Consider the following 25,985-nt stretch of genomic DNA (forward strand, 5'->3'; position numbering starts at 1 on the left):
TCATTTATTAGGACCATAGAATCATACCTTCTTTGTAGCAATCTATAAAAAAAAGATGTTGAGACTCTAGAAAAAGTGCATAGAAGAGCAACAAAAATGATTAGGGGACTGGAGGCTAAACCATGTAAGGAACAGTTGCAGCAACTGGGCATGGCTAGTCTAGGGAAGAGAAGGACCAGGGGAGACATGTTAGCAGTCTTCTAATATTTGAGGGGCTGTCACAGAGAGGAGGGGGTCAACCTATTTTCCAAAGCACCTGAAGGGCAGGCAAGGAATAACGGATGGAAACTGATCAAGGAGCGATTCAACCAGGAAATAAGGAGAAATGTTCTGACAGTGAGAACAATCAACCAACGGAACAGACTGCCTTCAGATGTTGTTGATACTTCATCACTGGAGGCTTTCAAGAAGAGACTGGACTGCCATCTGTCAGATATGGTGTAGGGACTCCTGCTTAGGCAGGGGGTTGGACTACATCAGACATGTCAAACTCGTGACATCACATGATGTTGCGTGACATATCGGGACTGTTTTGCCATTGACAGCAATGGAGTGGGCATGGCTTCCATGTGACGCATCCAGCCCACGGGCCGGCAGTTTGACACCCCTGGTCTAGATGACCTACAAAATCCTTTCCAACTCTTGTTCTATTCTATTCAATCCTGGCCCTCTAGAATGAGGTCTTTGGCAAGGAAAAGTGGGGTCCTTTGCTTCATTTCCAGTCTATCATTCTTGCCATCTTTTATTTCTTTCTTTTTTTCCTCCTTTGATTTTATTGTAATTTCTTTCCTTTGAATGTTTTGAGCCGCTTAATAGAATAGAATACAGCTGGAAGGGACCTTGGAGGTCTTCTAGTCCAGCCCAAGCAGGAGCGCCCATACCATCTCAGACAAATGACTGTCCAGCCTCCTCTTAAAAATCTCCAGTGATGGAGTGCCCATGATTTCTGGAGGTTAATTGTCCTCACTGTCAGGAAGTTTCTCCTTAATTCCAGGTTGCTTCTCTCTTTGATCAGTTTCCAACCATTGTTTCTTGTCCTGCCCTCTGGTGCTTTGATGAATAACGTGACCCCTCTCTTCTTTGTGAGAGCCCCTCAAGTACCAGAATACTTCTATCATTTGCCCCTGTTTCTTCTTTTCTTTAGATTAGCCAAACCCAAGTCCTGCAGCTGTTCTTCATAAGTTTCAGTCTCCAGGCCTTTAATCGTCTTAGTTGCTCATCTCTGAATTTTTTCCAAACTCTCAACATCTTTTTTGTGATATGGTGACCAAAATTGGCTGCAGTATTCCAGGTGTGGTACTAGGGTTTTATAAAGCGGTACTAATACTTTGCATGATCTTGATTCTATGCCTCTGTTTATACCAGTGGTTCTCAACCTGTGGGTCGGGACCCCATTTGGAGTCGAACGACCATTTCACTGGGGTTGCCAAACAACACAGTCCACCATTTTTTTACCCCTTTTCCTTAGCTGTGGTACTCCCTTTTATTCTATTGGCTTTTGAAAGCCAATAGAATAGACTCTCTTGAATAGAGTCTAATTCTATTGGCTTTCAAAAGCCAATAGGAATTGTCCAGGCTGTCTCTGCCCTGCTGACCCCACCAAAAGTCCCATCCTGCAAACGATGCTGCACCAGATGAGTAGTCCTCGACTTACGACCGGTTGAGTAGTCCTCGACTTACGACCGATTGGGGGGTTGCAGCATTAAAAAGGTTGAGAACCACTGGTTTATACAAACCAGGTGTCATGGTTCCGACAGATGAAACTCTTCAAAAGAACTTCGAGGCATTGTTTACCTTAAAGAATCTTTTATTCGAGAAACAAAGTATCGGCACTACATAGTTGAAACCAGAAACTAAATTCCCCTCCCCTGGATACAAAGTAACAAAGTACATGTCAACACTGCTAATATTGAATATTCTTGCTTTGACAAAATATGAAGAACTGTCTGGCACTTTTAGAGTTAATTCAGATGAGAATGAGAGAGGAGAGAAAAGCATGCGGAAGGGAATGGAAGTGAATCTTTGCCCTCCAGGCTAATTGGAAGATGTGAATCATGACCCCAAAATAAGGGAGGGGAAATGCCTGGAATGTTATGTGCGAAGGAAGGGAAATTCAGATCTTGGTATTCTCCATGCCGTGCTGACACTCCTTTACGCTAATAAAGGCTTTTTAGGTTAAACAATGCCTGAAAGTTCTTTGAAGTATTTCATTAGTCAGACACTCCAATAAACTCCTCCAATAAACAGTCATAAATCACATTCCCCAATTAGCTTGATGCGCGAGCTTTTCACCAACTCTCCAGCCCGCCAAAACACTATAAGCTCTGGGCCCAATGTCCTTGGGTTCCCGTGGCTAAGTTATTATTGTTATGACTAGCTGGATTCTCATCCTTATTCCCCCCTCCCAGCATCAACTAATTCTAAAAGCAATAGAGAAAATGGCTGCATTTCCATCTGTTGTCAATGAAGAACATCTGAGGTTAGCAGCGTTGACACCAGGATTGTATTCGCTTTTTTGGCTGCTGCTGCACTCTGCTGGTTCATGGTCAAGTGATCATCCACTAGGACTCCAAGGTCCCTCTCACAGTTGCTGTTTTTAAGCCAGGGTTCACCCAGTCTGTACTTGTGCCTTTGATTTTTCCTGCCTAAATGTAAAATTTTGCTTTTCTCCACACTGAAATTCATTTTGTTGGATAGGGCCCATTGTTCAAGTTTGTCAAGATCTTTTTGGATCCTGAGTTTGTTTTCTGCGGTGTTGGCTACTCCTGCCAATTTGGTGTCATCTGCCAATTTGATGAGTTCCCTTTCAATTCCCTCATCTAAGTCATTGATTGAAGAGTACTGGGCCTAAAACCAAACCTTGTGGTACCCCACTGCTTACTTCTCTCCATGTGGATGCAGAGTCATTGAGGACTACTTATTGAGTACGGTTTGCCAGCCAGCTACAGATCCATCTGTTGGTAAAGTTGTCTATTCCACCTTTTTCTAGCTTACCAAGGAGTAAGTTGTGGTCTACTTTATCAAATGCCTTATTGAAATTTAAGTATACTATGTCCACAGCATTTCGCTGGTCTATAGTTTAATCACTTTATCAAAGAATTAAATAAGATTGGTTTGGCATGATCTGTTTTTAACAAACCCGTGCTGACTACTAGTTATAACTTTGTTTGCTTCTAGTTGTTCGCAGATCTGTTTTTTGATTATCTTTTCTAGGATCTTCCCAAGTATTGATGTTAAGCTGATTGGTCTGTAGTTTCCTGGGTCCGATTTTTCCCTTTCTTGAAGATGGGAACCATACCAGCCCTTTTCCAATCCCCAGTGCTCCAGGATTTATGAAGGATGTGGTGCAATGGTTCTGAGATAACATCTGCCAGCTCCTTCAGAACTCTGGGGTGTAATCTGTCAGGCCCCGGTGATTTATATTCATCAAGGTCAGATAGATGTTCTCTTACCATTTTCTTGCTTATTTTAATTTTTGTTTCTAGTTTATCTTTTGCAGTGGTTTTTTTTTTTTTGGTATGTTGGGCTATAGTTTCTTTTTGTGTGAAGACTGATGCAAAGTATGAGTTAAACAGCTCTGCTTTCTCCCTATTGCCTCTTATTTCCTTGCCATCTTCTCTCTTTAGTGGACCTACAGTTTCCGTGACTTTTTTCTTGTTAATATGTTGGAAGAAACTTTTTTTATTATCCTTGATATCTGTTGTGAGTCTTTGTTCTGAGCCTTTGCTTTTCTGACTTCTGGCTGTCTGCTGATAATCGGCCTTAGTTATGTGCCCCACTTTCCATTTTTTGTATTTGTCCTTCTTGTCTTTCAGCTTGTCAGAGAGATCTTTGTGCAGCCATGCTGGGTTCTTCTTGAATTTTTGTTTTTCTTTTTCAGTGGTATTGTGATGTTCTGGGCTTTTATGATCGCATTTTTCAGAGTTCCCCATGCTTCTTGGGTTGTTTTCCCCTTTAGGATTTTCATCCATGGGATCTTTCCTAGGTTCTCTCTGAGTTTGTTAAAATCAGCTCTTTTGAAGTTTAAGACACTGGTTGGATTGTTTTATATTGCTAGTGTTTGCATTAAATTCCAGTATGACATGGTCACTTTCACCCAAGGTTCCAGCAACTTCAACTCCTTCTATCACTTCTTCTCTATAAGTAAGAATTAAGTTCAGTATAGCTTTATGTATAGCTCCCTCCTCACCTTTTGGGTGACAAAGCTGTCAGCTAGGTTGGTTAGGAATCTGTTTGATCTTCCACTTGCTGTAGAGTTTGTCTCCCAGTTGCTGGATAGTTGAAGTCTCCCATTATTACTATGGTATGCTTCCTACATACATTTGTTAACTAGGTCATCTATTTCTTCTGATTGGTTGGGTGGCCTGTAATATACACCTATGACAATGTCACTTTTTTTCTCTTTCATATTGACCCATATACATTCCAGAGAGATTTTATCTTTGATCATGTGCATTTCTGTAGATATGTAGTGATATGTACTCCCCCTCTTTTTGTAGACCTGTTTCTTTTGAACAATTTGTATCCATCCATCAGTCCATTCCATTCATGGATTTCGTCCCACCAGGTTTCTGTAATGCCAACTATGTCATACCCCCCTCATGTTCTATTGCTTCTAGTTTGTCCTGTTCATTCCCCAAGCTTTGAGCATTTGTATATAAACATTTGAGACTTTTATGCCTGTCCGTGGGTGTGCTTCCTGCATCTCCTGGTTGTTGTTGGAGTTTTTCTTTTTTTCTCATCATTGCCTACCTCATTGTTTGATTTGTTTTCTTGGGATTTATGATTGGGTTCTAGAGATTCTAAAGATTGGTCACCCTTCCTCCTCAGTTTTAGTTTAAAGCTCTACTGATGAGTTGTGCCAGTGTTTTTCTGAGTACATTTTTGCCTGTTTTTGTGAGGTGCAGCCCATTCCTTGCCAAGAGTCCTTCACATAGAAAATGCAGTCCATGATCCAGGAAACCAAAGTTTTCTTGGCGACACCAACCCTTTAGCCAATTGTATCATGGTTCTGATAGATGAAACCCAATAAAGAATTTCAAGGCAAGGATTCTTCCTTAAAGAACATTTTATTCAGGAGATAAAGTATCGGAACTACATAGTTGAACCCAAAACTAGTTTACCTTCCCCCTGGATACAAAGTAACAAGTTGCAATTCCCACCCCTAATAAGCAGTCATAAATCACATTCTCCAATTAGCCTGAAACGGGCTTTCCTCCAGCTCCTCAGCCCGCCAAAACGTTAACAAGTCGTCCTTGGGTTCCCACAAAGCAGTGTTTATTATTATAGCTAGCTGAGCAAAAGCATTCATCCAACCCCCTACCCCATTCTATACCTGATTCTAAATAGAAGAAAGATCATGTAAAAAGCAAAGCAGAGAAAATGGCTGCAATTTCCACTAGTTGTCAGAGCTGGAACATCCAATGTTAGCAGCGACACCAACCCTGCAAAGGATTTCCATCAGCCCACAGACTAACTAAAATGTTTCTTAAGCACATATACAGACTGCGGTGGTGGCATTCCCAGCTGTTGCAGGCCCCCCTACAGCTGTGGAGCCCCTACCTGTCATTGTCTGTCCAACAGTTGCCTAGCCCTAGTTGTTTGTACTGAGGTTCTTAGTTGTGTCATTTGTCCCAATGTGGAGGAGTAGGAAAGAGTAGTAATCTGTAAGCCTAATTATTTTGGTTAGGTTCTCAGCCACATTTTTGATTTTTGCTCCAGGGAGACAACATACCTCCCTGGTTTGTATATCCCAGTGATGGCGAACTTTTTAGAGACCGAGTGCCCAAACTGCAACCCAAAACCCATTTATTTATCGCAAAGTGCCAGGGCTGCATCAGCATTGTGGTGCCCTCATGGGGGGGCAGGGAGGCACCTCTGAGTGCTGCCTCTGGCACGCAAAACCCAGGGATGCAAAAATGGGCCACCGTGCTGCAAGGCACAAAAGCGGCCGTGCCGTGGATGCAGATGCAAGGCACTGCACCATGCAAGAACAGGGCAGAGCTAGTGAGTATCATGCAGGCACTAGCCCCACTCCATTTGCAGCACATGTGTGCTCGCTGCCCCATGCATGCATGCACGCATGTAAAATGCTTCCCTCTTCCTTTTCTTCCAGGCCACCAATCAACAGTGGTTGGTGACCTCTGCTCTACCTCTTCTACTCGAGCTTGCTAGTTGGCCGCTTCGTCTCCTTTGTGCTGGGCGGGGCTCCTGCTCCAGGCAGCAGTGGCGGCCTGATGCACCTGCGTGTGCCACCAGAGAGGGCTCTGAATGCCGCCTCTGGCACGCGTGCCATAGGTTCGCCACCATTGATATATCCTGTCTGCAGATGGATGATTCTTGTTCCTTTGAGGATAGAATCTACTATTACCAACACTCGCCTTCCTTTGAGGGGGGCTGCAGTCTGGAGTGCTTTTCTGTTTATCTCAGGTGTGTTTGTTGATGTGACTTTTTAAGGGATATTTGAAGTTGTTTCTTTGCTAGGTGTCTGCATGTTTTCTTTGAGGAGGAGGTTGTGGGCCTGCATGTTTCATATAAGGGGAGAAATCGATTGCTCAGTTTTAATGGGGCTGCTTCTGATTGGGTTGTATTAGGCAGAAGGGGTTTGTTACTTGTGTGCTGCTTCTTTCTTTTTTTTATTAATTTTTTATTTTTAAACCAACAAAACAAAACATAATACACATACACACACAGTATATGTTGTTGTTGTTAATTGCGAAGTCGTGTCCGACCCATCGCGACCCCATGGACAACATTCCTCCAGGTCTTCCTGTCCTCTACCATTTTCTGGAGTCCATTTAAGTTCACACCTACTGCTTCAGTGACTCCATCCAGCCATCTCATTCTCTGTCGTCCCCTTCTTCTATTGCCCTCAATCTTTCCCAGCATTAGGCCCTTCTCCAGTGAGTCCTTCCTTCTCATTAGGTGGCCAAAGTACTTGAGTTTCAACTTCAGGATCTGGCCTTCTAAAGAGCAGTCGGGGTTGATCTCTTCTAGGACCGACCGGTTTGAACGCCTTGCAGTCCAAGGGACTCGCAGGATTCTTCTCCAGCACCACAGTTCAAAGGCCTCAATTCTTTTGCGCTCAGCCTTTCTTATGGTCCAACTTTCACAGCCATACATTGCAACTGGGAAAACCATGGCCTGGACTATGCGTACTTTTGTTGGCAGGGTGATGTCTCTGCTTTTTAGAATGCTGTCTAGATGTGCCATAGCTTTCCTCCCCAGGAGCAAGCGTCTTTTAATTTCTTGGCTGCAGTCCCCATCTGAGGTGATCTTGGAGCCCAGAAAAATAAAATCTGTCACTACTTCCATTTCTTCCCCATCTATTTGCCAGGAATTGAGAGGGCCGGATGCCATGATTTTGGTTTTCTTAATGTTGAGTTTCAAGCCTACTTTTGCACTCTCCTTCTTCACCCGCATCAAGAGGCTCTTTAGTTCCTCTTCACTTTCTGCTATTAGAGTGGTATCATCTGCATATCTTAGGTTGTTGATATTTCTCCCGGCAATCTAAATTCCAACTTTTGTTTCATCTAGCCCTGCCTTTCTCATGATGTGCTCTGCATATAAGTTAAATAGGCAGGGAGACAGTATACAGCCTTGCCGGACTCCTTTTCCAATTTTGAACCAATCAGTGGTTCCGTGTTCGGTTCTCACTGTTGCTTCTTGACCCACATTTAGGTTTCTCAAGAGACAAATAAGATGGTCTGGTATTCCCATCTCTTTAAGAACTTTTCACAATTTGTTGTGATCCACACAATCAAAGGCTTTAGCATAGTCATTGAAGCAGAAGTAGATGTTTTTCTGGAACTCCCTAGCTTTCTCCATGATCCAGCGTATGTTGGCAATTTGATCTCTAGTTCCTCTGCCTCTTCGAAATCCTGCCTGTACTTCTGGTAGTTCTCGATCCACATACTGCTGGAGTCTAGCTTGTAGGATTTTAAGCATAACTTTACTAGCATGTGAAATGAGTGCAATGGTGTGATAGTTTGAACATTCTTTGGCATTGCCTTTCTTTGGAATTGGAATGTAAACTGACCTTTTCCAATCCTGTGGCCACTGTTGAGTTTTCCAAATTTGCTGGCAATTTGAGTGTAGCACTTTTACTGCATCATCTTTTAAGATTTTGAATAGCTCAGCTGGAATACTGTCACCTCCACTAGCTTTGTTGTTGCTCAGATTTCCTAAGGCCCACTTCACTTCACATTCTAGGATGTCTGGTTCGAGGTCAGTGACCATCTCATTGTGGTTATCTGGGACGTTAAGCTCATTCTTGTATAGTTCTTCTGTGTAGTTTTGCCATCTCTTCTTAATCTCTTCTGCCTCTGTTAGATCCCTGCCATTTTGGTCCTTTATCATGTCCATCTTTGCATGAAACGTTCCCTTCATATCTCCAATTTTCTTGAAGAGATCTCTGGTCCTCCCTATTCTGTTGTTTTCTTCTATTTCTTTGCACTGTTCATTTAAGAAGGCATTCTTATCTCTTCTAGCTACTCTCTGGAATTCTGCATTCAATTGGGTGTATCTTTCTCTTTCTCCTTTGCCTTTCGCTTCTCTTCTTTCCTCAGCTATTTGCAAAGCTTCCTCAGACAGCCATTTTGCTTTCTTGCATTTCTTTTTCTTTGGGATGGTTTTAGTTGCTACCTCTTGTACAATGTTGCAAACTTCCATCCATAGTTCTTCAGGCACTCTGTCTGTCAGATCTAATTCCTTAAATCTATTTGTCACCTCTACTGTATATTCATCAGGAATGTGATTTAGTTCATACCTGAGTGGCCTAGTGCTTTTCCCTACTTTTTTCAATTTAAGCCTAAATTTTGCAACAAGAAGCTCATGATCTGAGCCACAGTCAGCTCCTGGTCTTGTTTTTACTGACTGTATAGAGCATCTTTGGCTGCACAGCACATAGTCAATCTGATTTCTATGTTGACCGTCTGGTGATGTCCATGTGTAGAGCCGTCTCTTGGGTTGTTGGAAAAGAGTGTTTGTTATGACCATCGTATTCTCTTGACAAAATTCTATCAGCCTGTGCCCACACAGTATATACTCCTCCCCTTTTTTTAACAGCGATTTCGTAATGGTAATCTTCTATTATTTACATTCCCCCCCCCTTATTCTTTAGAATATTTGTCCTTGTTGCCCCGTTGTTTCTTATTTGCATTTTTCTTCCTTCATACTATACTTCATAATAAGATTAATACATATTATTATTACTATACATTATTATACACACATTTTCCACTTTTGACCTTTCCACATTTATTCTCCTCTATTATTTCAAGTCTCCAACCAATCATACCACTTGTTCCATATTAGATAGTACTCTGTGTCTTCCTTTTCTTTTATCTCTTTTGTTAATTTGTCCATCTCAGTACAGTCCAGGATTTTTCTATCACTTCTTCCTCTGATAGTATATTCTCATTTTTCCAGAACTGTGCATATACTATTCTTGCTGCCGTTGTTATATGTAAAATTAAGTACCGTATTTCTTTACTATATTTTCTGTTTAAAATACCCAGCAAAAAGATCTCTGATTTCCAATCTATGGGTTGGTCTATTATTTCTTCGATCCATCTTCTTATTGTAGTCCAGTATTTTTTCACAACTGGGCATGTCCACCATAAATGATAATATGTTCCATGTACTTTTATACATTTCCAACATGTTGATGAATTATTCTGGAACATCTTGGCAAGCTTTGCTGGTGGAAGATGCCATCTGTAAAACATCTTCAACTAGTTTTCCTTGACTGCTGCTGACATAGTCAATTTTATGTTTATTTCCCATATTTTTTCCCATTTCTCCAATTCTATATTATATCCAAAAAAATTTGCCCATCTAATCATTGTGTCTTTGACAACCTCGTCTTCCATTTTATATCTCAGTAGGTATTTGTATAAATTGCTAATTAATTTTATTTCTGTTCCATGTATAATTTTATCCAATTCTTGCGACTCTTTTTGTATTAGAAACTGGAAGTTTTTAAGAAGAGACTGGACAGCCATTTGTCCGAAATGGTGTAGGGTTTCCTGCCTGAGCAGGGGGTTGGACTAGATGACCTCCAAGGTCCCTTCCAACTTTACTACTATTACTACTATTTCATATAATTTTTTGTCCTCTGTATATTTAGATTGAATTTGTGTAAATGTCCACCAGTCAATCTCTCTGCCTATATCTTGTTCCAATTCTTGTTTTGTTTTCAGATTTCCCTGTTCATTTACTAATTCCTTGTATCTAATTATCTTGTTTATATCCAGTAGGTCTGGGTATTTCAGAGCTTCTGTTGGGGATAACCACATTGGAATTCTTATATAATGTTTTTGTTTTATTTTTTCCCAAGTCTGTAGCAATGCATTCCTAACTATGTGTCTTTGAAAGTATCTGTGTATTTTATATTTTTTGTCCCATAGGAATGCATGCCACCCTGCTTGCAAGTCATGTCCTTCTATTGTTAAAACTCTAGTATTTTTCAAATCCATCCAATCTTTTAGCCAAGTTAAGCTCGATGCTTGGTAGTATATTTCCCACTCTGGTAACGCCAATCCCCCTTTATCTTTCATATCTTGCAAGAGTTTTAATTTAATCCTGGTTTTTTTCCTTTGCCATATAAATTTAGTTACCAATTTATTTAATTCTTGAAAGAATGTTTTCCCTAATTTTATTGGAATAACTTGGAACAGAAATAATATTTTTGGCAATATGTTCATTTTGACCACAGCAGTCCTCCCTAAAAATGCAATTTGCAAATTTTCCCAATTTTTCTAAATCTTTTTTTATCTGGTGTAATATTTTATCATAATTGTCCTCCTTAATCGAGGAACATTTCGCTGTAAGCCAGATCCCTAAATATTTTATTTTCTTGATTATACTTATCTTTGTTTTATCTTCCAGTTCACTTTTCTATGCCTTTGTAAGATTTTTGGTTATTAATTTGGATTTATTCTTATTAATCTTAAGTTTGGCTACCTCACCAAATTCTTCTATTTTTTGAATCAATTTAAAGCCAGTTTCTAATGGATCTTCCAAAATAAATACCAAATCATCAGCGAAGGCCTGGACCTTATATTCTTCCTTCTTAATTTTTAAACCCTTTATTTCTTGGTCCTCTCTGATTTTTCTCAGGAGTGTTTCTAATCATAAAATAAATAAAAGAGGGGAAAGTGGGCATCCTTGTCTTACTCCTTTGGTTATATCAATTTTTTCTGTCATTTCCTCATTTATAGCTGTTTGTTTAGTATATATTTTCACAACCATCTTTCCAAATTTTGTCCCAAAATCCATATAGTACAATTGTGTTATAATAAAATTCCAATTCAGATTATCAAATGCCTTCTGGCATCAAGAAAAACCAGTGTAGCTTGTCTTTCAGGATGGACTTCGTAAAATTCTAAAGTATTCATTATTATCCTCATATTATTTTTTATCTGTCATCCGGGTAGAAATCCATTTTGATCTGGGTGGATGTAATTATTCAAATTTTTTTAAATCCTTTCTGCTATTATTGATGCAAATATCTTATAGTCTGTATTCAGTAGAGAAATCGGCCTATAATTTTGAATTTGTTATAGGTCTGAGTCTTCCTTAGGAATGAGGGTGATGATTGCTTCAGTCCAAGTTGTCGGTATCTTCGCCTCCTCCAGCACCTCATTGTAAATCTCCAACATTATCCATTGTAGTGACTCTTGTGTATTTTTATAAAACTCAACCGGAATTCCATCTGGGCCTGGTGATTTGTTGTTTTTTTGTTTTTTCAATGCTGTTTCTAATTCTATTGCGGTTATTGGTCTATTCAACATTTCCTCTTGTTCTTCAGTAATTTTGCTCATTTTTGCTGCCTCTATATATTGTTTGACTTTATCATCTGCTATATCTTCCTGATGGTATAGCTTTGAAAAGAAATTTTGTATTATTTTCTTTTTTTCTTCCCGTCTATATTGTACTTGTTATGTCCCGAGCCTTGCAAATGGCTCGGGGCGTTTGCAGGCAGTCCCGGGCAGGTGCAAAGCTGCCCGGGACCAGACAGGCTGTCGCCAGCGCCGTGTGTATGCGCGGGTGCTGGTGCGGGAAAAGTATTGCATTGACCCGGGAAATGCCTATATAAGAAGCTGGGAGGTTTTGGGAGCTGCTGAAGCCATCTACTTGTGAGCTGAACACAGAATAAAGAAAACTGAGAACTACAACTGCTTCTCGTGTCTTGCCTTCCGCGAAGGACTCAACACTGGCGACGAAGGTGGGATGCCTTACATCACCTGGAAAGGAAGAAGTGTAAGCTTACCCAAGTGAGTCCTGAGCGGCAGAACGGCGTTGACTCGGCAGCTACTCGCCAATCCAGTGCGCATTCGGGGGTAGGCTGGCTGATAGACCCATCTCCTGAAGATGGCAAAGGTTGGAAGGCTTTCGGAGTTCGACGTCTCACATCCAGAGCGGTGGGAGTCCTACGTAGCCAGGGTGGAGAACTACTTCAAGGCAAACCAAGTGAGGGAAGAGAGCTTGAAGGCTGCCACCCTGCTTTGTGTTTGCGGTCAAGACGCCTTCAAAATCGCAGAAAACCTTGTAGCACCTGTTCCAGTAGAGTCTGTTAGCTACGCAGATCTAAAGAAGCTACTGAAGGAGCACTTCCAGCCTAAGATGTCCGTCATCGCATGGCGCCACACCTTCGAGCAGAGGGATCAACGATCCGGAGAGTCGGCCAAAGAATACATCGCCGCATTGAGGAAGGCCGCCAAGCACTGCGAGTTCAAGGACCTCGAAGAACGACTGAGGGACCGATTCGTGTGCGGCTTAAGGCATCGAGATCTACAACAGAGGCTTTTCGCCAAAGAAGAACTGTTCTTCCAAGATGCCTTAAGAGAGGTCACCGCAGAAGAAGCAGCAGGCGGCGCCATCAAAAACATGCGGCTGATCAGAAACAGTCCAGAAGTTGCATCCGTGCACCAGGAAGACGTCCAAGGAAGCTCCGAGGAGGATCCGGACGAGGAAGTCGACCGTCTCCACCCCACGAAGGAAGGAAATCAGAAGGGAAGCTCTTCAGCTCCACTCAAGTGCATCGGTTGTGGAGGTCACCACAGGAGAACCGACTGCAAGTTCCGCTCCACTACCTGCCGGGCATGCGGCAAACAAGGACACATTGCAGCTGTGTGTCTGGGCCGACGAAAGGTACAACCTCAGGAAGAACTGCGCCTGAAAGGTACCAGGGTCCCCAGCCAGAATAGGGTAGGTTTTTGCGCTTCGCGAAGGAGCATCCTCAGGACAGGCACACACAAGCCCATTAAGAAAAAGCTGTCACTCAAGGTGAAGCTACAAGGGGTTCCATTAACTATGGAACTAGACACAGGGTCTGCCTTTCAATTATCTCCTTGCATACATTTAGGAAGATTTGTTCCGGTAGTGGAACTCAGGCCAAGTTAAGGCCTTCTGACATTGTGTTAACAGATTTTCAAAATTCAAGAGTGTGTGTTAAGGGGGAGGCCACCCTTAACGTGCAATACAAGAATTTTGAAGGTCCACTAGACTTATTAGTAGTAGGGGTGAACGAACGAGTCTCATAGGACTCGATTGGTTTGAGGCCCTGGGGATACACATCACAGGACTCAACAGCTTACAAACACTCGACCTACAGGAAGTCTGCAAAGAATTTGCAGATGTTTTCAGCCCCCAGCTGGGCACATTCAAAGGACCCCCTGTGTCCTTAAAGCTAGACCCCACTGTTACTCCCATTAGAATTAAAGCAAGAAGGGTCCCTTTTGCTTTAAAGAGTAAAATTGACACTGAGTTAGACAAACTGATCCAACAGGGAATCCTAGAACCTGTTGATTCCAGCCCTTGGGAGACCCCCATTGTCACGCCTCTAAAGGCAAATGGGGACATTCGCATTTGTGCTGACTACAAATGCACTCTTAATAAGGCATTGCAGCAACATGCCTATCCTGTTCCTGTGGTCAGTCATATTCTGGCCTCCCTCAAGGGGGGGCACGTTTTTGCAAAGCTTGACCTAGCTCAAGCGTATCAACAGCTGCCTGTTGATGATGATGCTGCTATAGCTCAGATTATTGTGACCCACAGGGGAGCCTTTAAGGTAAAAAGGCTACAGTTTGGAGTGAATGTCGCTCCTGGGATTTTCCAAAGCGTAATGGAAAACACACTACGGGGCATACCGGGGGTTTGCCCCTACTTTGATGATGTCTTGATTGCAGGAGACTCCACACACATTCTAGCTGAAAGGCTAAGGGCTGTTCTGTTAAGATTCAGGAAAACAGGCCTCAAGCTCAAAAGGACAAATGCAAAATAGGGGTGCCTTCTACTGAATTTCTGGGGTTCAAAATTGATGCTGCTGGGATTCACCCTGCTGAATCCAAACTAACTGCCATTTTAGAAGCACCTAGGCCAAAGTCTAAGGCCGAACTTCAGGCCTTCCTGGGCCTCCTGAATTTCTACAATTCCTTCCTTCCACATAAAGCCAGTGTAGCTGAGCCTCTTCACAGGCTACTAGACAAGCATGCAGTGTGGCACTGGTCACAAACACATGAGGCTTGTTTTAACAAAGTCAAGGCCTTGCTCACTTCTAACAGTGTACTTGCACATTTCAACGAGTCCCTTCCTGTGTGCATCGCTTATGATGCGTCCCCTTACGGGGTAGGAGCTGTCCTGAGCCACCTCAGGTCTGATGGAACTCAGGTTCCTTTGCATATTACTCCAGAACATTGTCTTCTGCTGAGCGCAACTACACTCAGATAGACAGGGAGGCTCTGGCTGTTGTTGCTGGAATTAAAAAATTCCATGATTTTCTATATGGCAGGCATTTCACGGTCTTCACTGACCATAAGCCTCTGCTGGGACTGTTTACCACACGTAGGCAGACTCCCCAAATCATTTCCCCTAGAATTCTTAGGTGGTCTATTTTTTTGTCTGCATATGATTTTTCTCTACTCCACAAGCCTGGGAAAGAAATGGGCCATGCTGATGGCCTCAGTAGATTGCCCCTGCCAGTAGTAGAAGCTGACCCTGCGCCAGCTGTCAACATTCTATCAATCCAAGCCTTGCCCGAGCTTCCTCTTAGTGCCAGGGATGTTGCCGCTGAAACAGGTACAGATCACACACTTTCACGTGTCCGTTCCTGGGTTTTGTCTGGTTGGCCTGAGCACTGCCCTAGTCCTGAGTTTCAGAGTTTCTGGTCCAAAAGGAACGAGCTGTCCATTTCTCAGGGTTGTCTGCTTTGGGGAAACAGAGTTGTCATTCCCACCTCAATGAGGACTAGGGTCTTAGAATCCTCCACGAGGGTCATCCTGGCATTGTTCGTATGAAGGCTCTTGCGCGCAGCCACTTGTGGTGGCCTGGTTTAGATAAAGATATTGAGGCTAAGGTGCATGCATGCCACCTGTGCCAACGATCTCGCCCAGAGATGCCCCAAGCTCCCGTGCCTAGATGGGAGGAAACACAGTCCCCATGGTCTAGGGTGCACATTGACTACGCTGGGCCCTTTCAGGGCCAGTTCTTCTTGGTCCTTGTTGACAGCCATTCGAAATGGCTTGAGGTTGGACCTGTCTCATCCACCACCACTGCAAAGACTATTCAGGTACTGAGGGGGATTTTTGCTGCACACGGGCTGCCAGATGTCACTGTGTCCGACAACGGCCCTCAATTCACCTCCTCCGAATTCCAAGCTTTCTTACAGGCAAACATGATTCGTCATGCCACATCTGCACCCTTCCACCCGTCCACCAACGGTATGGCTGAACGTATGGTGCGCATCAAAGGACGCCTTGAAGAGACTCACCTACGGGGACTGGCATCACAGGTTGGCTGACTTTCTCCTTTCTTATCGCACCACACCGTCCACTTCTACAGGGAGAAGTCCAGCTGAACTTCGTTGGGGGCGTCAACTTACTACTAAACTTGACCGGTTGCATCCGGACAGATTGCCTTCATCTACCTCACATCCTAGGGCACCTAGACAACTACTTGAGGGTGCCCCGGTCTGGACTCGCAATTACGGGCCTGGTCATACATGGGTCCCCACTTCTGTTTCCAGGGTCACGGGTCCTCTATCCTACGAGGTAGCCCTGGACAACGGTCGTGTCCTGTGCAGGCACATCGACCAACTCCGCCCTAGGCGGCATCTTCCAGCTGAGACTCCTGGGTCTTTTCCGGGGGGGAGGGGGACCCTTTGGAGCAAAGGGAAGGGCACGAGTTGCTGCCCATCTCCACTGATGGAGCCACTGACGGCCCATTTCAAGCTTCCACAAGTGCTCCGAAAAGGAATTCATGGAGCTTACCCACACAACAGGCACTCACGCCTACTCCAGCCAGGGAGTCACCCCGGGGGCATACTCACTTTCCACACACATCACACAGCACTCCAGTCACGGAGGATACCCGGGAGCATCCCAACAAATCATTCCCCGCAAGAGAGCTGGCACACAATCCCCAGAGTTGGCCTGACCTTACCCCTAATCCTACAGGGGGTCAAACTTACAGGGAGGTGGTCGAGGAACCAAGTCCCCACCGCAACACCTCTAGCCCAAATCAGGGAGTAACTGAGTTTTGGGAAGGTACAGAGACCCACACGAGCCCGGACACAGAACGGGGCTTAGGGATTGGACAGCCTCCTGACAGGTCTTGGACGGACCTAGGAGGTTCTATAGAGACGCCCAGCAGTGGCTATCACTTCAAGGGGCCCGAGGGCCTACAGCTAGGCAGGTCAACCAGGTCACAAAGTGACAGAAGCCCTGGCCTGACGAGCCCGGTGGGCGAGCAAGCAGGCCAGGCATCGGGGCAAAGTCCTTGGAAGGCACCAAGGCATGATAAGGGGAACAGGCTCTTGTCACCCCTCAGTCAGGGAACACCTGTCAGAAACCCAGAGCTGAGAATGTCACAGAGAGCAAGGAAATCTCCTAAATACTTAGAAGATTACATAACATTGCTGGCTAAACAAAAGCCAGGTAACGATAGGAGCACTGAGAAGCAGAACACTGCATAAAATAAATGATTATATGTTGGTAGTAGTTTTAGCCCGGGGGAAAGGGGTGTTATGTCCCGAGCCTTGCAAACAGCTCGGGGCGTTTGCAGGCAGTCCCGGGCAGGTGCAAAGCTGCCCGGGACCAGACAGGCTGTCGCCAGCGCCGTGCACATGCGCGGGTGCTGGCGCGGGAAAAGTATCGCATTTACCCGGGAAATGTCTATATAAGAAGCTGGGAGGTTTTGGGAGCTGCTGAAGCCATCTACTTGTGAGCTGAACACAGAATAAAGAAAACTGAGAACTACAACTGCTTCTCGTGTCTTGCCTTCCGCGAGGGACTCAACAGTACTGTTCCATTTTCGTCTTGTAGTTGATGTATTGTTCTTTTGCCTTTTTCTTTTTTTAATTTATAGGCCAGCCATCGACCAGTTTTATTCGCATTTTCAAAGTAATTTTGTTTCGTCATCCTAATTTTCTGTGCCATTTCTTTTTGTGTTGTCAGGTTAATCTTGTGTTTTATAATATTCCATTTTTCTTTTATCTTTTTATTTTGTGGGTCCTTCTGTAGATCACCTTCTATTTTTTTAATTCTTCTTGTAATTTTCCTTGTTGAAGTCTCCTATCTTTGTTTTTCTTAGAGTTGTATGCAATTGTCAATCCCCAAATGTAAGCTTTTGTAGTATCTCACAAATTTTGTGTTGATATCTCTTCCTTTTTATTTGCCTGAAAAAATAATGTCAACTCCTTTTCTAGCATCTGAATATATTGTTTATCTTTACACAGTCTTTGATTCATTGACCATCTTTTTCTCTGTTTCTGGCCTTTCCATTTTATTATTATTGGGTTGTGATCCAACCAATCATTAAGCCCTATTTCAATTTCCTCTATCCTGTTTTGTACTTCTGTTGTTGCCCAGGCCATATCGATCCTAGACCAAGATTGATGCAGATATGAATAGAACGTATATTGTTTATCTGACCTGGGTGTCTCTCTATATATATCCTGAAGGTTGAGTTCTGTTACCATGTCAAAGAAAAATTTTGGTAATATATTTTTCTTCTTTTTATTCTTTTTACTACTCTTATAATCTTTCTTAACATCAACTATTGCATTTAAATCCCCAATCATACAAATACTTTCGTAATCCAGATCCACTAGTTTCTTATGTACAAAGGTATTAAAAAATTCATGTTGATTATTATTTGGTGCATATACTGCCATTAATAAGATTTGTTTTTGCTCTAATTCTATTTCCAACATTAAAATTCTCCCCTCTTCATCCGAATATATTAATTTTGATTTTATTTTTTCTTTGACATATATAGTAATTCCTTCTTTCTTGTTTTGTGCTAATGTTGTGTATAGTGTTCCTAATTTTACATTCTCTAGTAGTTTTCTATAATCCTTTTTATATGAATTTCCTGAAGACATATCATATCTGCATCCAATTTCCTTAATTTGTTAAACGTTTGTGCTCTTTTTCTTGGTATATTTAATCCATTAATGTTTACAGAGAAGAGCTTAATTGCGTCTCCCATTTTTTTACTTGATTTATTTTTTTTATGCTTCTTGTCTCTATTTCCCATCCCTTTGCTCCTTCTCTTTCTAACCTTTCTTTTTCTTGTATCTTTTGTATTTCTCTTTCTCGTTCGACTTCCTCTAATAAATCTTCATCCTAACTTTTACTCTCTGGCTCTTCCCTATTTTCTTGTTCTCCCTACGTAAAGTAACGTTCATAAAAGTCCTGCGCTTTCTCAAGTGTATCTATCTTTTTTTTTTCTTGCCAAGTTAGAAATATGCCTTCAGGTATTAACCATTGAAACATAACTTTATATTTAGTTAATTGGGTCATTAGAAATTGATATTCTCGTCTCTGTTTTCGTATTCTACATGGTATTTGTTTTAATACAATTATTTCTTTACCCTTATATATTATTGGTTCGTCTCTTGTTTTTTTATATATTTCATCCCTTATTGATCTTCTAGTAAACTTTATATGGACCTCTCTTGCCTTTGTGCATAATTTGTGTATACTCTATATATTTTGTCTATGTCTCTTCTTATTTCCTGTTTGTCCTTGTCTATTATCTCTGCCAACATCTCCGCCATCTTCTCTCCCAAATCTTCTTCCTTTTCCTCTACAATATTTTGGAATCTTAGAAAGAACGAAGCTTTATCCATTTCCAAAAAAGCAATAGATTCAGTCAACTCCCTATTTACCTGCTCAGATTTCTGTACCATCCTTTCTATTTTGCTATCAACATACTCCATTTTTGTTTCAACTTTTTGAATTCTTTGCTCATTTTCCATCATTGTTTGTTGTATATTGCCTATCTTATCATTCATGTTTTTAATTTCATCTCTCATTTCTCCAAAATTTCTTTGTGATATATTTTCGTTTCTTCATGATTGTTTGCTATTGCCTCTTGGGTCATCATCATTGTTTCTTGAATAGTTTGTAGTGTTATCTGCATGCTCTGTGGGTTCATTGACAATTCTGCTTTTTCTTTTTCTTTCCCCAACATGGTCACTATCATTCTTTGACCTGTAGGAGAGGCCATTGTAGGTGTGGGATTTGTAACCGTTTTTTGCTTACTTTAGTTGTTGTTGCGGTACTTGTCATTTTTATTACTTGAATAATATTTCTGCACTTTTGCGTATACCAATTTATGGCAAGTTGTTTTTGTTGATCATTGGTTTTCAATCTATATAGTCTAAGCTTAAATATGCAAGTATATATATAATATAGATAGTAAAGAATGCTAACAAATAAAAGAAAAAATGAACACCAGGATATAATAAACCAGCCTGTTTAATATAAACAAGCCTGTGGTTAAAAAGAGTTACTAAACTTTCGTCCAACCAAAAAACTGCCAGCGTAATCAGAGTTAGAATAGCAGGAGATTGGGAAGGCAGCTCATATAGCCTCCTGCCTCTGCGCCTGGCTCCTTGAGCGCGTCATAGGCCCATTGATTGTGTTAATCCTTTTTTTTTTTATTGAAAATTTTTTAAAAGTTTTTACAAAAAACAGAAAACAACAATACAACAACAAAAAAGAACAGGATTAAACAAAGCAAAACAAACCTCCCCCAACCCTCCCCAAACCACCCACACACCCCCCCCCCGGAGCTTCCCAGAGCAGAATATAGGCTTAATTTAAAAAGTTAAAAAAATTATATAAAAAGAAAAAAAAGAAAAAAGAAAGATTAACAATAGAATATATATATATATAAAAATAAAAATTATAAAAAAGCTAAATAATATTTTTTATATCCAATTTAAATTGTATAAACTTTATCCATTTGTCCCAAATAGCAAAAAATTTCTCTTGCAATTGTTCTTTTAAGAAAGCCGAAATCTTTGCCATTTCCGCCAGGTAAGATACTTTAAAAAACCACTCCTGCAAGGTAGGCAAAGATTCCTTCTTCCAGTATTGTCCTACTAACAACCTTGCGGCTGTGATCAGATTCAACATCAATATAACCTCCTTTGCATCGCAATCAGTAACTATACCTAACAAAAATAATTGTGGAGTAAATTTTACCCTCTTTCTAAAGATTCTCTGAATATTCCACAATATCTTAATCCAAAAAGCTTTTATATTTTTACACGACCACCAAATATGATAATAGGTGGCATCCAAACAACCACATCTCCAACATTTAGGCTGTAGGTCAGGATACATGAGAGACATTTTTTGTGGATCAAGGTGCCATCTATAAAACATTTTATAAAAATTCTCCCTTAAATTCTGGGCTTGTGTAAATTTAACATTCCTCACCAAGATAATTTCCCAGATATCCAATGGAACTGGTTCTCCAAAATTCTGCGCCCATTTACAATCTTTAATTAATTCTGATTCTGAATCCAGTTCCACTAGAACCCCATAAATTCTCTTAATATGGGTTTGTCTTTGATCCTTTACTTGCTTGAAAAGATTTTCATCTTCTCTAAGAAAACCCACCTTACGATCCAACTTCCATCTATCTGCTAATTGTCTATATTGAAACCAAGAATAAGTAATATTTTCATGTACTAACTCTTCCAATAATTTTAACTGCCAGTTATGTCCATCCCATCTAAGTAATTGTGTATAAGACACCGTATCCATTTTAACACCTCTCCTTATGCCCTCTATTGCATGCCAAGGTATAGCCCATAGTGGTATTTTAAAATCACTTTTATAATATTTTCTCCAAACCCTAAGTAAAGAAGTTCTTATAATATGAGATTTAAAAACCCGATCCACTTTCTTATTAAATATTAAATAGGCATGCCAACCGAAAAGTAAATCTCATCCCTCCAGATGGAGTATCTCCAAATTTGTTAAATTTACCCAATCACTAATTAATGTTAAAGCCACCGCATCGTGGTATAATTTCAAATTCGGTACCTTGAGTCCACCTCTCTCACGGGAATCTTGCATGATTTTAAACTTTACCCTTGGTTTTTTCCCTGCCCAAATAAATTTATTAATACCTTTCTGCCATTCGTTTAAATTAACCTCATTCTTCAAAATCGGTAACATTTGAAACAAAAAGAGAAACTTGGGTAGGACATTCATTTTAATCACTGCAATTCTTCCCATGAGAGATAGCTGCAACTTCTCCCAATTCCTCAAGTCTTTCTGTATCCTAACCCACAACTTTTCATAATTATTCTTAAACAGTTTTGCATTAGAAACAGATAAAATAACCCCCAGGTATTTTACCTTATTAACAATTTCAAAACCAGTCAGATTAGCCAAAATTTGTTTATCCCGAGTAGTCATATTTTTAGGTAATATCTTAGTCTTATTAACATTGATCTTGAAACCCGAAACCAGTCCATATTGATCTGCAATAACATTACTACAGAATAAATAGGTTGAGACAAAGTAACCACCAAATCATCTGCAAAGGCTCTCAACTTATATTCTTTTTTGTTAACTTCTATTGCTTTTATTTCCTGCGACCCTCGAATCTTGATCAACAAAATTTCCAATGTTAAAACAAACAATAACGGCGACAATGGACATAAGTTGTGCCGTTTGTTTTTGATATATCGCAGTAAAAGCTTGTAATATTTTTTCACCAAAATTCATCTCTTCAATTACTCGTAACATAAAATACCAATTCAGTTGATCAAAAGCTTTTTCAGCGTCTAAAAATATCAACCCTGCAGGAATTTGGTTATTCTTGTCCAAATATTCTAGTAAGTTAATAATTTGTCTGGCATTATTTTTCATATATCTACCAGTTATAAAACCAGATTGGTCCCTTTGTATGAGGTGGTGCACAACCCTCATGAGCCTATTAGCTAAAATTTTTGCAAAAATCTTATAATCAACATTTAAGAGAGATATAGGTCTGTAATTCTTTGGTAAAGTAAGGTCTTGATCCTCTTTTGGAATCAAGGATATAAAAGCACTGCGCCATGATGGAGGGATCTCTGAACCCTGTAAAATACTATTAAAAAGGTCAGCTAATGGTTGTATCATCTCTTCCATTAAAGTTTTATAATAAACAGATGTCAAGCCATCCGTACCCGGTGCTTTCCCTAATTTCAATTGTTTAATTACTATCGCAATTTCCTCATTAGTAATTAAACCATTAATTTCATGTTTCTGATCTTCTGTCAATTTAGGGAAATTAGCCTCACTTAAATATTTGTTTCTAGAGTTTGTACATTAGTAGATTTATATAGTTTTTGATAGTAATCTAAAAAAGATTTCTTAATCAATTCCTTCTGGTACACTAATTTACCCTTATAATTTATTTTATCTATTATTCTCTGTCTCTGTTTCTTTCTTAATTGGTAAACCAACCATCTCCCTGGTTTATTGGCATTGCAAAATGTATTTTGTTTCATAAACAATAAGTTAGTTGCAGATTGATCCGCCATCAACATATTAAATTGTGTTCTTAGCAACTTTATAGATTCTTTAATCTTTTCATCTAAAGGAGTTAAAATCAAAGCCTTTTCTTTTAATTTAATCTCATCTTCCAATTCTTTACGTTTCTGAATCTGCTTTTGTCTATGAAAATTATTCATTTTTATCAAGATCCCACGCATAAATGCTTTACCTGCATCCCATACCATTGACATTGATGTCCCCTTATACATATTCAAAGCAAAATAGTCCTTTAAACACTCCTTTAACTTTTGAACATTCTTTTCTTGTCTAAATAAATTTTCATTCACCCTCCAGGATCTTCTCTCCTCTGTTTCTTGAATCAGCTCCATCCAAACTGGACTATGATCCGTCAACGACCTAGGAAAAATCTTTACATTCTTTACCTTATTATATAAATCCGTTGTAATCAAAAAAAAATCAATCCTTGAAAAGGATTGATGTCTATCTGAAAAAAAGGTGAAGTCTCTCTCCTCTTGATTACGTTCCCGCCAATAGTCTCTCAATTCCCAGTCTTCTTTCATCAAAAAAGGCTTTAGGTAATTTAGCCTGTTTAAAAAGAGGAGAAGAACCTTTCTTGTCCCTTTGTGTGTCTAAGACACCATTCCAATCCCCCATTAATATCACGGATCTATAATCCAGCGAGATTATTTTCTGATGTAACAGTCTATAAAATTATTCCTGTTGTTGATTTGGTGCGTAAAGTCCCACTATGAGTATTTTCTTACTATATAAACCAAGTTCAATCATTACATATCTTCCTTGGGGGTCTGATTCTACCAGACAAACTGGTAAGTTTTGCTTAACATAAATAACCACTCCCCTTTTCTTCCCAGGAGCAGGAGATACAAAATGAGATCCCAGACGGGCATTAGCTAAATATTTTTGATCTTTAAGTAGGATATGAGTTTCCTGCAAGCAAATAACATCGTTGTTATGTTGTTTTAAGTAGTGAAAGATTTTCTTTCTTTTCTGAGGGGAATTAAGACCGTTAACATTCCAGGTCAGAAACTTTGCCATCTCCCTTAACCAGGAGCCTGGAGAAGACTGCCTGAAGATCTGCCATTGCTTTATGTGTTGCAGAACTCTTGGGTCTTGCTCCTCCCACCGGCAATGAGGCACTTTCCAAAGAAGATTCTTTAGTTTCTTTCTTTTGTTGCTCCTTTTCCTTACGTCTATGTGCTGCACGGGTCATCCTCTGCTCTTTAACCTCTGTTTGACGTTGCCATTCCAGTTGTAACTTCCCGGCAGAGATCAGACCTAATGCTTCAGATTGCTGTTCCAGCTCTTTACCACTCAAAGGTTTCTGAGCAGATGACGCTGAGCCTGCACCCAGGACCGTATTATAAAACTCTTTAGCTTTAGCAACCATATTCAACCTATAACGCATCCCCGCATGGCTCAGAGCGATACCCATCGGAATCTCCCATCTGAATGGCATCAATCTTGCTTTAAGCTCATTAGCTAAGAAAGCAAAGTCTTTCCTGTTTCTTAAAATTTTAGATGGAATTTCCTTTAAAATAATAACATCTTGAGCAGCAATCTGGAATCTCTTGTTATAAAAAGCTTGTATGACTTCATTACACAGGGATCTCTTTGTAAAATAAATCACCACATCTCTGGGCAAATTCTTCTGCTTTGCAATCCAAGAATTAACTCTATAAACTTTTTCCACTTCTCTGTGTAATTCATCTTTATCCATATTCAAAGCAACAGCGAGGTCATTAAGCACCATCTCTGTCAAATCTTGATTCATGTCCTCCTTCAGACCTCTGATTCTCAAAGCATATTCCATTTCTCTATACTGGGACATAAGAATATCCTCTTGTGAAATCTCCATCTTCCTTTCCATATCTTGAAATTTATCCTCAAAAAAATCAACTTTATCTGCGACTTCCTCCACCCTCGAGTCCAACTTCACCACCACGGAAGCCAGGCCTGATAAGGCTGTAACTATATCTTGCCTCAAAATAGTATTATTATCCTCTAATAACTCCTTCATTTCCTTCATTTCCTCTTTGCTTTCAGATTTGATCTGTAGAAAAAGCTGCTTCATTTCATCCCTAATTTGGGATACAGCATTTCCCATTATGTCTTTAATCTCTTGTGCAGACAGGCCTGGCAAAGGAGGGGAGGGTGGGGGCTGCACTGGTGGTACAGGTTTAAGTTGTTGTTGCACAGTTAAAGTTGTGGGAGAGGAAACCACCTTGGATAGTATAGAAGGAGGTTGTCTCTTTGAAGCCATTTTTCAAAACAAAATTATCTCTTTCCTTCTTTCCAAAAAAAAAGAAAAGGGAAATAATAATTAAAAAAAACAAAAATACTGTAATCCTTAAAGTTCCAAAAAGAAAAAAAAATCAAAAAAGGAGTCCAAAGCTCACTCAAGAAGAAAGAAAAAGGAAAGTAGAAAGAGAAAGTCAAAAACAATCATTTAAGTCCATTTCCTTCCAGAGAAATAAGAACAAAGAGAAAAGAAAAAAACTGAGCACTTTCAAAACGCCATCTTAATTGCTCTCTCCGTACCAGCAAAAAGGAACAAAGGGAAAAAAGACCAAAATTAATTAAAAAGGAAAAGTAAAATACTAAACTCTAAAAGAACATCCTTTAAACCACCCTGTCTGCTTCAAAAGTAACTCACCGAAACTCTTTAACCGCAGAGGTGGAAGCGACGTTTCCTTTTGCTTCCGAAGAAGCAAAAACAGCTGGGAGGCGGAGATAGGCAGGAGCTCCGAGGGAGCGCTCCGTCTCCCCCCTCAAAGAAAAAATCCAGAGGGGGTTCGGAGGTTCTACCTCTACTCCTGCAGTCTCTACCCCTTCCCTTTGCCCGGGAAGGGGATTGCGAACCGCAGGCCAGCTGGTGAACACTGCGCTCCGCGGATCTGACGCCGTCCCAGGAGGACGGCTACAAGGTAGCCGCCATCATCGCCGCTGCCTACCGGAAGCTCCGATTGTGTTAATCCTTATCACACTAAGTAGGTGGCCACCCTTGGTAGTCTCGCGAGCTATAACCTCTGCGTTAGCTAGATCGAAAGTGTGGCCAGAGCTGAACATATGGGCCCACACTTGTGAGCATTGCTCCTGCCTTCTAATAGCCAGTTCATGCTCATGAACCCTGGTCCTCAGACTACCAAGGGTGGC

At 40.9% G+C, this 25,985-nt stretch overlaps 1 protein-coding gene across 5 annotated transcripts in view; it reads left to right on the forward strand.

Moving 5' to 3' along the window:
* The window catches only part of LOC120314633 (solute carrier family 2, facilitated glucose transporter member 11-like), a 61,602-nt gene that overhangs the window by 28,283 nt on the left and 7,334 nt on the right, over window positions 1-25,985 (forward strand). The window lies entirely within an intron of this gene.

This window comes from Crotalus tigris, unplaced genomic scaffold, assembly GCF_016545835.1.
Source record: "Crotalus tigris isolate CLP2741 ecotype Arizona unplaced genomic scaffold, ASM1654583v1 scf7180000018965.556698, whole genome shotgun sequence".
Classification (NCBI taxonomy): domain Eukaryota; kingdom Metazoa; phylum Chordata; class Lepidosauria; order Squamata; family Viperidae; genus Crotalus; species Crotalus tigris.